The sequence below is a fragment of the Herpailurus yagouaroundi genome, unplaced genomic scaffold (genome assembly GCF_014898765.1).
Source record: "Herpailurus yagouaroundi ecotype Mexico unplaced genomic scaffold, PumYag 184, whole genome shotgun sequence".
Classification (NCBI taxonomy): Eukaryota; Metazoa; Chordata; class Mammalia; order Carnivora; family Felidae; genus Herpailurus; species Herpailurus yagouaroundi.
The window spans coordinates 33,560,761-33,572,277 of NW_024412415.1; the positions used below are offsets into that span (position 1 = coordinate 33,560,761).

Consider the following 11,517-nt stretch of genomic DNA (forward strand, 5'->3'; position numbering starts at 1 on the left):
ATGCTAATAACAATGAGCACATGAAGTGCCTAAATCTTGGTTTCTAAATACCATCTTCCATTAAAAGAAACAAAGACTCCTTGGATAAATGGCTGATTCCAGAGGTAGGCAGAAAAAGTTCACAGCAATAGTGAATGTTCTTGTGCCAGAAAGCAGAGAATTGTTCCAAGAATGATAGGGACATTTCAAAAGGACACAGAAGTCACTTTATTGGGCCAAATATGGTACAATTTGAGTATCAAAATAAACAATGATAGTAAGAGATTATTACCTACTGAAGAACATTGGAAAACACAAGTCCATGCAGCTATAAATTAATAAATGAACAAACTGAAAGTTTGCAAAGCAATTAGTTACCTAATATCAGAGTACTTCCCTACAAAAATATAAATTGCAAAGAGAAAAGAGTAACTTTATATTGGAGAAGACATGTAGATGCCACCTTATTCAAATGATCAGAGTCAATATTATCAGTAAGGACAAATTAAATCACGTACCTTCTATGATAATCTTGCCAAAGATGTATAACATGGATACGATTATGAAGAAACATCAAACGGCCCCCAAATTTGAGGCCATTCTACAATATAATTGGCTTGGAAATTTTAAATCTTTAGGAAAGGCAACCTGAGAAAAGTTCCTGTTTAATGAAGACTAAAGAAATTTGACAACTAAATGCACCATATACTTTTTGAACAGGATTCTTTTACTAGAAAGAACATTATTAGGACAATTGTTTTTTTGTGTTTTTTTTTCAACGTTTATTTATTTTTGGGACAGAGAGAGACAGAGCATGAACGGGGGAGGGGCAGAGTGAGAGGGAGACACAGAATCGGAAACAGGCTCCAGGCTCTGAGCCATCAGCCCAGAGCCTGACGCGGGGCTCGAACTCACGGACCATGAGATCGTGACCTGGCTGAAGTGGGACGCTTAACCGACTGCGCCACCCAGGCGCCCCTAGGACAATTGTTAAAGCTTGAAGAGTGTCTGAGGATTAGATCTCTGCAGTGCACCAAGATTAACTCCCTAATTTTGATTGTCATGTAGAAGAATGTCCTTGATTGTGTAAAATACACACTAAAGAATCAGGGGAACATGGAGCATCACGTTGGCAAAGGAAAATGTTCTTTGTTCAGTAGCTGCAACTTTTGTGACTGTGCTACAACTTTAACAAAATATATTAAAAGTATGATCACACACACGTACAAGAGAAGATCGAGTTTTGGCAAGGATGTGGATCAGCTGTTCCCTACTGTGGGTGGATGGTTAAATGGTACAGCCACTTTGGAAAAGTGTATGTCAGTTTCTTATAACATCAAAGTTACACCTACCCTATGCCCCCATAATTCCATGCCTCGAAGTGCCCATAAAAAGTCTTTTATTAGAATGTTCTTAAGCAGATTAATTTTACATAGCCCCAAACTGAAAGAACCCATGTGTCCATCAATAGGTGAATGGATAAATAAATTGTGATTTACCCACGCATTGGAAAACTTCAGCTATAAATAGAACTGCTGATACACAGAATAACGTGAATGACTCTCAAAAGAATTATGTTGAGGGGTACCTGAGTGGCTCAGTCAGTTAAGCATCGACTTCGGCTCAGGTCATGGTCTCATGGTTCATGAGTTTGAGTTCCGCGACCGGATCTGTGCTGACAGCTCAGAGCCTGGAGCCTGCTTCGGATTCTGTGTCTCCCTCTCTCTCTCTCTGCCCCACCCCACCCCCCTTGTGCTCTCTCTCTTAAAAGTAAACATAAAAAAAAAAAAAAGAATTATGTTGAGTGAAAGAAGCCAGACACCGTCAATTTATACTTATGATTCCACTTATATTTAGTTTAAGAAGAGTCAAAACAAAACCAAAGAAATTGAAATTAGAATAGTTATTGCTTTGGGGAAATAAAGGTTGACTGGAAAGGGACAGGAGAGAACTTTTTGGGTGCAGAAATGTTTTATAGTTTGATTGGCTGATGGTTATATGTGCATGTGTATGTGTCAAAACTGATCGAACTGTACGTTTAAGATCTATGCATATTATTTTTATAATCTATACCTCAATTTAAAAAGCTACATTTAAAAAAATTCACTAAATCATCAGCAGTGGTTACTCTAAGGAGTGGGATTCTTTCATTTTCCACATAGTGCATTTCTGAGGTGTTTGAACTTTCTTCAACATGCATGTGTTAATTATTTAAAAGAACCACATTTAGAATCCAAAAATATAACTACATAAAGGTAGGATTTGTCCAAAGGGTGCTCAAGCAACTAGTTGTTTCAGGAGGAAGTTAAGTTAGACCTTCTTCTGTAGTTTATACCCTGCCCCCAAGTTCAGGTAAGTGAAAGAGGTAATTAGTGTATAAAGTCAAGCCATAATTTTAAATCAAGCCATAAATAACAGAAAATAGAGGTTAGCATTTATTTCTGAATGGCAAATAAACTAATATTGAAAGCAGTGTTAGGAACTCTAAAGGAATAGATTTTTGCTACACAAAAATATTAAGATACATAATAAAATTATATGCAAACAAAATTAAACACAACAGGAAGTTGGGGGAATTTACAAAAATACAGTGTTTGACAGATTTATAGGCAAAGCATGTGAATTCTAGAAAGGAAGGAAGAATAGAAGGGATGAAGGAGGGAGGAAAAGAGAAAAAAGGAAGGAAAGAAAGAAAAAAGCGAAGGGATAAAAGAGAAGAGAAGGGAGGGTAGGGGAGGAGAAAGGAGGAAGGAGGGGGAAGGGAGGGATAGGAGTTAAGAAGGGAAGGAAGAGGAGGAGGAACACAATGGCTAATCAAGTGAATAAAAACTAAACCTGAAATTTTACCTATCCAATTAGCAAACATTATTGTTACATTCTAGTATTTGATGGCAGGCATAGGCAGGCAAGACAAATTCTTGGTCACTACTTGTAGGAGTGTAAATTGCTATATTTCTGAAAACCAATCTAACAATGTGTATTCACAATCGTGAATATTGTTTATATTCTTCGAACCAGAAATAACACTTTTTGGAATCTTTCTAAAGGAAATAATCATAAGAGTCACTCTTTTCAGGATTATTCATAATTGCCCAAATGATTTTAAATAATAACCCAAGTGCCAACAGTATGGGACTAATTCGTTATATCATAGGATATCTGTTTGATGGATTATTATTCTACCATTAAATAAAGCTTACAATGAGTTTTCAACAACTCTTTTTTTTTTTACGCTTTTTTTTTTTTTTTAAATGCTCATGATAAATTAAGACTAGCAAGGCTGACTCCAGTTTGCCTCCAAAACAGAAATTTCCCACTGGTGCAAAAACACTGTCTCTAGACACACCACATCCCCCCCCTCATTATATTGTAAATATATTAAACGTTAAATGGTACCTCTGCCCCATATGTACTATTCAGGGTTTGTTCAGGACAACACAAGCCACTTCACGTCTTCTGGGTCTACAGGTTTAACACAGCAGTAGGGGTTTACACGGTTGTTGGACGAGCAGGGAGGGAGCAGAGCTGGGGCAACTGCTGCGAAGGCACAGGTGGACGCTGGAGGTCTCAGCCGAAGCAGGGGACAGCCTCGGTGACGCGCATCTGCTCAGCATCTGGCTGTCACCACCTCTGGAGAATAACAGGTTCCCTTTCCCTTCTACCTGCCAAATTTCCCCTGAATTCCTTTCATGCAAACGCCAACCTCCAAGTGGGGGCATTCTGGGAAATGTAGTTCCTGGCTGCTCTGCATTGCGGAAAAGGGGTGGGAGGGATGCTGTGCTGAACAGTCTATCTGGCACTAGGTACCAAGTCCGAGGATTGTCCTCACACTCACCTGTCCGAGTCGGCAAGTAGTCAGGAGGCCACAGGCGTTAGGGTTGAATAAAAAAAGAATTTGGATTAGAGATAACAGAAGTTGAATTATATATTTTCTTATTAAAATAGCTCATTTTCCCACACATGAGGCATTTCTAGCTCATTTTATTACAAACTGGCAAAGCAAAACAAAGCACCAAGCTGTATGAGTGAAGCCAATTTACAGATCCTCTTTAGAAAAATTAGAAAATGGCATTAATAAAACTACTCAAAAAACTATTCAAAACCCTCATACACTGGTAGGAATGTAAAATGTTGCAGCCACTGGGGAAAACAGTAAAAAGCTAAGCATATTACTCAAAAAAAATTTTAGGGGCGCCTGGATGGCTCAGTCGGTTAAGCGTCCGACTTCGGCTCAGGTCATGATCTCGCAGTTTGTGAGTTCGAGCCCCGTGTCTGGCTCTGTGCTGACAGCTCGGAGCCTGGAGCCTGCTTTAGACTGTGTGTCTCCCTCTCTCTCTGCCCCTCCCTCACTCGTGCTCTGTCTCTGTCTCTCAAAAATGAACAAATGGTAAAAAAAAAATATTTTTTTAATTTTTAAATTTTTATAAATAAATAAATAAATAAATAAATAAATAAATAAATAAATAAATAAAGAGGCACCTGGCTTGCTCAGTTGGTAGAGCATGTGACTCTTGATCTCAGGGTTGTAGGTTCAAGCCCCATCTTGGATACAGAGATTATTTAAAAATTAAAAAAAAAAATCTTTTCTCAAAGAAGTTAAGCCTAGAATGACCATATAACCCAGCAATTCCACTCCTCGGTGTATAGTCAAGAAAAATATAAATATATGCTCAATATGCTCACACAAAAACTTACACACTAATGTTCATGGCAGCATTTTTCTTACAAGCCAAAAATGGAAACAAGCCAAATATCCACCAACTAACTAATATACAAGCCAAATATCCACCAACTTACTGATATAATGACTTATACTAATGAATAAACACATGTGGTATATCCGTACAATGGAATACTGTTTGGCCCTGAAAAGGAACGAAATACTGACACATGCCAACACGGATGAACTTTGAAAATACTATGCAGTGTTAAAGACATAAAAGCTATAGGCTTTATTGTATCCTTTGTATAAAATGTCCAGAAGAGGGAAATGTATAGAGATAGAAAGTAGATTCAGCGCTGAGGAGAAACGGGGACCGGAGAGCGACTGCTAGCCGTGATTGCTAGTAATCGCTAATACCGGGTTTCTTTGGGCAGTGATAAGAATGTTCCAAAACTACAGGGGGTGACAGCACTATGTCTCTGTGAACACACTACAAATCACTGAGTTTTCAAAACTTGTGGCAAAATATACGTAAAATAAAATGTATCATTTCGGGGCGCCTGGGTGGCGCAGTCGGTTAAGCGTCCGACTTCAGCCAGGTCACGATCTCAAGGTCCGTGAGTTCGAGCCCCGCGTCAGGCTCTGGGCTGATGGCTCAGAGCCTGGAGCCTGTTTCCGATTCTGTGTCTCCCTCTCTCTCTGCCCCTCCCCCGTTCATGCTCTGTCTCTCTCTGTCCCAAAAATAAATAAACGTTGAAAAAAAAATTTAAAAAAAATGTATCATTTCAACAGTGCTTAGGTGTATGGGTTCTGTGGCGTTAAGCACGTTCCTGTCGCTGAGCAACCATCACCTGCATCCGTTTCTGGAACTCTTTCTGTTTTGCAAAAACCGAAACTCCGTGTCCCATTAAACAATAACCCTCCGCTCTCTCCTCTCCCAGTCCTGAGCTGGACTTCTTGAGGTTCCTGGTAAATGGACTCATACTCCTTATCTTTTTGTGACAGGTTTATTTCACTGAGCATGATGTCCTCACGTTTCATCCATGTTGGAGCATGTGGCAGAATATCCTTCCTTTTCAAGGCAAGATAATATTATGTTTATCCCTTCATCTGTTGACAAACACTTAGGTTTCTTCCATTCTCTGGCTATTGTGAATAATGCTATGATGAACATGGTTGTTCAAATGCCTTTTTTCTCCCCCCCAACACCCTGCTTTCAATACTTAGGAGTATATACCTAAGACTGGAATTGCTGGGTCATATGGAGGTTCTGTTTTTAATTTTTTTTTAACGTTTATTTATTTTTGACAGAGAGAGGGAGAGAGACAGAGCATGAGTTGGGGAGGGGCAGAGAGAGGGAGACAGAGAATCGGAAGCAGGCTCCAGGCTCCGAGCTGTCAGCACAGAGCCCGACGTGGGGCTCAAACCCACAAGTGGAGAGATCATGACCTGAGCTGAAGTCAAGCACTTAACCGACTGAGCCACCCAGGTGCCCCTCTTATGATAGCCATCTTAACAGATGTAAAATGGTATCTCACCGTGGATTTTTTTTTTTTTTTTTTTTTTTTTTTTACAGTTCACAAATTTGTGTGTCATCTTTGTGCAGGGGCCATACTATCTGCTCTGTATTGTTCCAGTTTTAGTATGTGTGCTGCTGAAGGGAGCACTCATTGTGGTTTCGATATGCATTTTGAATTATTCACTTTTTAAGGGGTAATTTTATGGTATGTGAATTACATCTCAATTTAAAACAACTATTCATTGAGAGGCCTTGTGCACTGAGCATACCTAATGTCCGGATCTTGGCTTCTATGTTTCTTCACTAAAAGAAACCTGATCTGTGGTGAAGAAAGGACAAAGTGAGCCTGGGATATTAAGCAAGGAAGTGCTTAAACAGGGATGCGGCCTGTCTAAAGGACACTGGCCAAATTGGGGACAGATTGAGCATCAAAATGAGTAATGACTATACTTGATTGTAAAATATGGCATAAATAACAATCCATGAACTCATGGCAATAGAAAGGGAGAGAAAGAGAGAAAACAGTGATTCTTTATAGAAGAATCCCAGCTAATAGACGTAAAAGGAATTAGAGAATTTAGAAATCACCATTTTGCAACGCCTAACGAAATAATTGGTTCAAGCAAGGGTTCGGTAATAGGTGCTAGAACCATTAAGTGAACAACTATTAGGAAACCGAATATTCACATGGTGGCATCTCCCAGATTACTTTTAATTACAAATGGAAACATACACCTTTGCAGTGGAGAAATCCGGCAATTACTACTTTAAACACGCGGTCAATTTAAACATCATGAATGGTAGAAAAACTTGACCTCTGTGCTTCCGAATATGACGCAGTAGTAAGTATACAACATCAGCTATTATTCTTACTAAAATGTGTGGCCTGAATGTAATCAGCCTTCTCTAGACCTGATCTTCATTTTCCAGGAATTCAGCAGATAGTGGGACTATTCTCTAAGACAGTTGCCCTAAAATCTTCAAAAAGTTAAGGCCATTAAAAAAAAAGGGGGGGGGGAAGAAGCAACAGCAGCAAAGGGACTGCTGTAGATTAAAAGACACTGAGGAGGGGCGCCTGGGGAGCCCCTGGGGGCACTCCGTTGGTTGAGCCTCCAGCTCTTGGTTTTGGCTCTGATCATGATCTCATGGTTTGTGGGGTAGAGCCCGGCATCCGGCTCCGTGCTGTCAGTGCAGAGCCTGCTTGGGATTTTCTACCTTTCTCGGTGTTCCTCCCTGACTCACGCTGCCCCCTGTCTCTCTCAAAATAAATATATAAACTTTACAAACAAAACAGAACAAAACAAAAAAACCGAGGGGCACCCGGAGGGCTCAGCCTGTTGAGCAGCTGACTTGGGCTCAGGGACCCTCTGTTCCCCTCTCTTTGCCCCCCCCCCCCCCTGTCTCTCAAAAAAACAAAAAGAGACACTTAAGAGACCTAATTAAACAATAGCAGCAACAACAAAACTTCACACCTGTTCAGTAAGGGTCTATTGCTGGCCGCATGTAGACTTTGTAAACTGGTGTTAAAATCAGGGAGGCACATTATCACGCTTTGGTGATAATCTAAAATACTTATTATTAAAACTTGTTAACGAATGGAAATTTTCATGGCAAATCTCTTTCGTATTCCCTCCCCTGTGGGAAAAGAAGTCATAATCACAGAAATGGCTGCCCTTGAAAGTATGTAACACAGCATGTGCTTCAAGATAATTTGTATGATTTATCACTAAATCACAGATTCAGCATGGAAGAAAAGAGAAATGTACGGAACAACTTCTTGTTTCACTGAGCGTGCAAACCCTTTCCACCTGTTAACGTCATTAACTGCAGTATGGGCCACTATAACATAACATTTCTAGACAAATGGAGCTTTTTAAATAGCACTGCCCAATGGAAATATAATGTGAGCCACAAATGTAAACCCATGTATAATTTTACCTTTTTTTAATAGTCATGTTAAAAAAAAAGTAAAAAGAAGTAGGCAAAATTCACTTTAACAATATATTTTACTTAACCCAATACATTCAAAACATTATAATTTCACTAAGTAATCGATATAAAAATGATTAAAAAGACATTTTACATTGTTTTATTGTACAGCCTTTGAAATCGGTATATAATTTGCACTTCTAGCACATTTCAATTTGGACTGACCACATTTCATACACATATAAGTTGGACAGTACAGGCCTAGAGTGTAAATACTGAAATACTGAGTCTAAACAGAACTGGTTTTAAGTGCTATAAATGAACAGTGTCAAATACAAAACTTTTTCCTAGTTATATACATTTGATTTGCTTTTGCACTAGAAATTTTTTCAGGGATGAAAAAAAATAAGCCGAAAAATTCTGTTAACCAAGCACGTGAGTAATATTTTTGTATTTAGGGTAAAAGAGTGGAAATAACAGTGGGGGGGGGGGGGAGGAACCTCCAATTTTATACATACACATTCAAAGTCATTAAACACTAAATTACCTTATAATGCAGTTTACCCAGAGTATCTGGATGCAAGGGACATAAATGTTCCAAATTCTCCTGCCAAGCCAGCCTTAGTTATTTTCCTCTTAGGTTTCCACCACCCAGACCTTAATGCACCAGCACCTGGGCTGATGCAGTTTCTCTCTGCTCTGTTCCGGAAGTTGTTCCAGCCCTGCCTCACAGACACCACCAGATCTGTCCTCCTCTTCCACGTCCCCGCCTCACAGACTGATGCTCCTGTAGGTGCAGCATCCTTCCAGCCATCCTGGATGGAAGGTTTCTGTTATCTGGCTTAACCCCGTCTTTCCATCTTGAATGCCATCCACCTTCCCCCAGTAGCCCAGGCTTGCCCTTGATGTTGCACTTTCTATCTCCCCTCTATCTCTATGCTCCCCTCCCTCTATATCCCCTCTATGCTCCCCTCCCTCTATCTGGCAAGTTAAGTCCTAGCTGCCTTTCCCTGCCTGGTATAAATTTCAAGTCTTTCAAGGAAGCTTTGCTGTCCTGCCTGCCAGCAAGCTACTCTCACCCCTTGTGACCACACTGAGTTGCTTGTTGTCCACTGCCATTCACTCTCGTGACCGTCCCCAAGGGTATCTTACCTTGCTTGTGAGCCCCCAGGGCCAGATCACTGAGTGCTGCAGATTGTTGCCTCACACTGGCCTCAGCCCCCTGCATGGGGCTGCAGTGGGCACTCGGGTATAGAATTGCCCCCTTCCCCTGCCCCCGGAAGCCTTCTCCACAGTTCACAGATGCCTACAAAGTCCGAAGACATGCATAATTCTTACACTTAAAAACATGTGTGTGAGACTCATGGCTACTTTTGCACAGAGCGAAGATCAGGGCCTTGGAAGATATTTGCCCCTTGTGTTATTCTTAGTTTTTTACCCTGTTGTGTATCCACGCCTGCTGCAACATGACTTTGTCCCTCTTCCTGTCGAGAGATGGACCCCACTTCCCTAGCCTTGAATCTGGGCTGGCCGTGTGACTTGCTTTGGCCATTAGAATAAGGCAGAAGAGAGAAAGTGCCTGTGGGACCCTAGGCCTCCAAGTAAACCAGGATCCGTGTGGACACAGTGGGAAGAGAGGGGGGTCAGGGGTCTGCCCTCCCCCTCCCACCGTATGCCAGTCTGGCTCTGCCAGTAATGAAGGAAGATACCTATAAGGGCAAGGCCTTTCACCTCCTGGACCTCGGTTTCCTCATCTACCAAATGAAGAGATCCAACCAGGATAATGCTAGAGTCTTCTAGATCTTTATCATTTCGTGCTCATGAAAACTATTTACACATGTATATTATGTACAGCCATTCTCACCCAACTGGACTCCTGAATTAAATTTTTGCCAGCCATTGTAGAAAACGAGAGTACCCTCTATGTGGAGCAGATAATGCAGACAGGGTATTCAATGTCTTAGCAGTCACTGAAATCTTAAACCATCTTTGAAAATAGTCACTAAAATTAGTCACTAATTCTCCAAGTGCTTTCACGTACCATTGTCTTATCTCGTTCTTCCAACCCTGCAAGATGGTTATTGGTTTCTTGTTTCTTTTGGGGAAACAAACCCCCTATTGGTGAAACTGCTGGGGGTCGCACAGTTAGTGCATGGGGGATAGAGCTGAGATTTAGACCTTGGTCCTGCCCAGAGTCCATACCCTGCCTGCCAGGCTGCACTGTCTTGCAACAATTGGGGTGGCTCAAAATGAGCCATAGAAGTTAGTGCATAACTACCTTCTTGCATTCTGGTGTGAAGACAAATGTAGTAAAACACTTTTATTTTTTTTATTATTTTTTCAATTTTATTTTTGAGAGAGAGAGAGGAAAAGAGGGGGGGAGGGCCAGAGAGAGAAGGAGCCACAGAATCCAAAGCAGGCCCCAGGCTCCGAGCTGTCAGCACAGAGCCCAACGCGGGGCTCGAACTCATGGCCCATGAGATCATGACCTGCGCCAAAGTAGGACTCTTAACGGACTGAGCCACCCAGGCGCCCCTACTAAAACACTTTTAAAGCTGGCAATTTTTTTTATACCTTCATCCTTTTCTTTCAGAGTTTATCCTTAGGGGCAAGGCCTCAGTTAGACCTTTCTGTTTAATTTGCGTTTCTCTGGTACAGTTCCTCCCGTTAGAGCCTGTCATCGCCAGGGATTCACATTTCACAGAACAGCACTCACATTTACAACGTGGATGTTATATCACAATGTGATGATATCTCTACTTACAAGGTACACTGACAAGAATGGGGGGGGGGAGTTGTTTTTCTTATGATTTTAAATTTGTGTCCCTTTACTGGATACCAGTGCTGATAGAGCATTGTTAATTAATAGCCTTACAATCCTTCTGGGTATCTAACAAATAACAAACTGTAAAGAATCACATGTTTTGTATTTTGAAAAAGGTCATGTTCATTATGCATAAACATTTAAAATATGCTCTAATTTGGTTAACTCCAGCTTGAAATTTCTACATTTTATAATACAGCCTCGATGAAAGGAAGAAATGGGCTACGTACTGAGAACAACATTTTCCACTCACATCTGAGCCCTTCAGGGTACAGAGAACCCGAATCGGATAGGATGGCTGGTTTCATTTTCTTTCTAGAGAGGAATAGAATACACCTAATTTCCTCCAGCACCTAAAGAGGGAATTACTCTAGAAGGGTGGCTGGCGGTCTACACACGCTCCCGTCCTTTCCCCTGAAATGACACGGGACACTAGCGACTTACCAACTTGAAGGAACGTGAAACAAAAAGCAAACACAAAACCAAAGGTAGACGTCTGCTTCTAGCTAGGACAGAGTAGCTGGTATCAGATTTATTCTGCTGAGAACCGCTACGAAAACCACATTTTTAAAAAACCTGCTTTTGGGGGCGCCTGGGTGACTC

The 11,517-nt window shown here is 41.1% G+C and overlaps 1 non-coding gene across 1 annotated transcript; it reads right to left on the reverse strand.

The window, feature by feature from the left end:
* Positions 1-6,203: 6,203 nt before the first annotated feature.
* Positions 6,204-6,309, reverse strand: LOC121042193 (U6 spliceosomal RNA). Its single transcript, XR_005796036.1, has one exon. It is a non-coding gene; the product is annotated as a U6 spliceosomal RNA (small nuclear RNA).
* Positions 6,310-11,517: the final 5,208 nt, after the last annotated feature.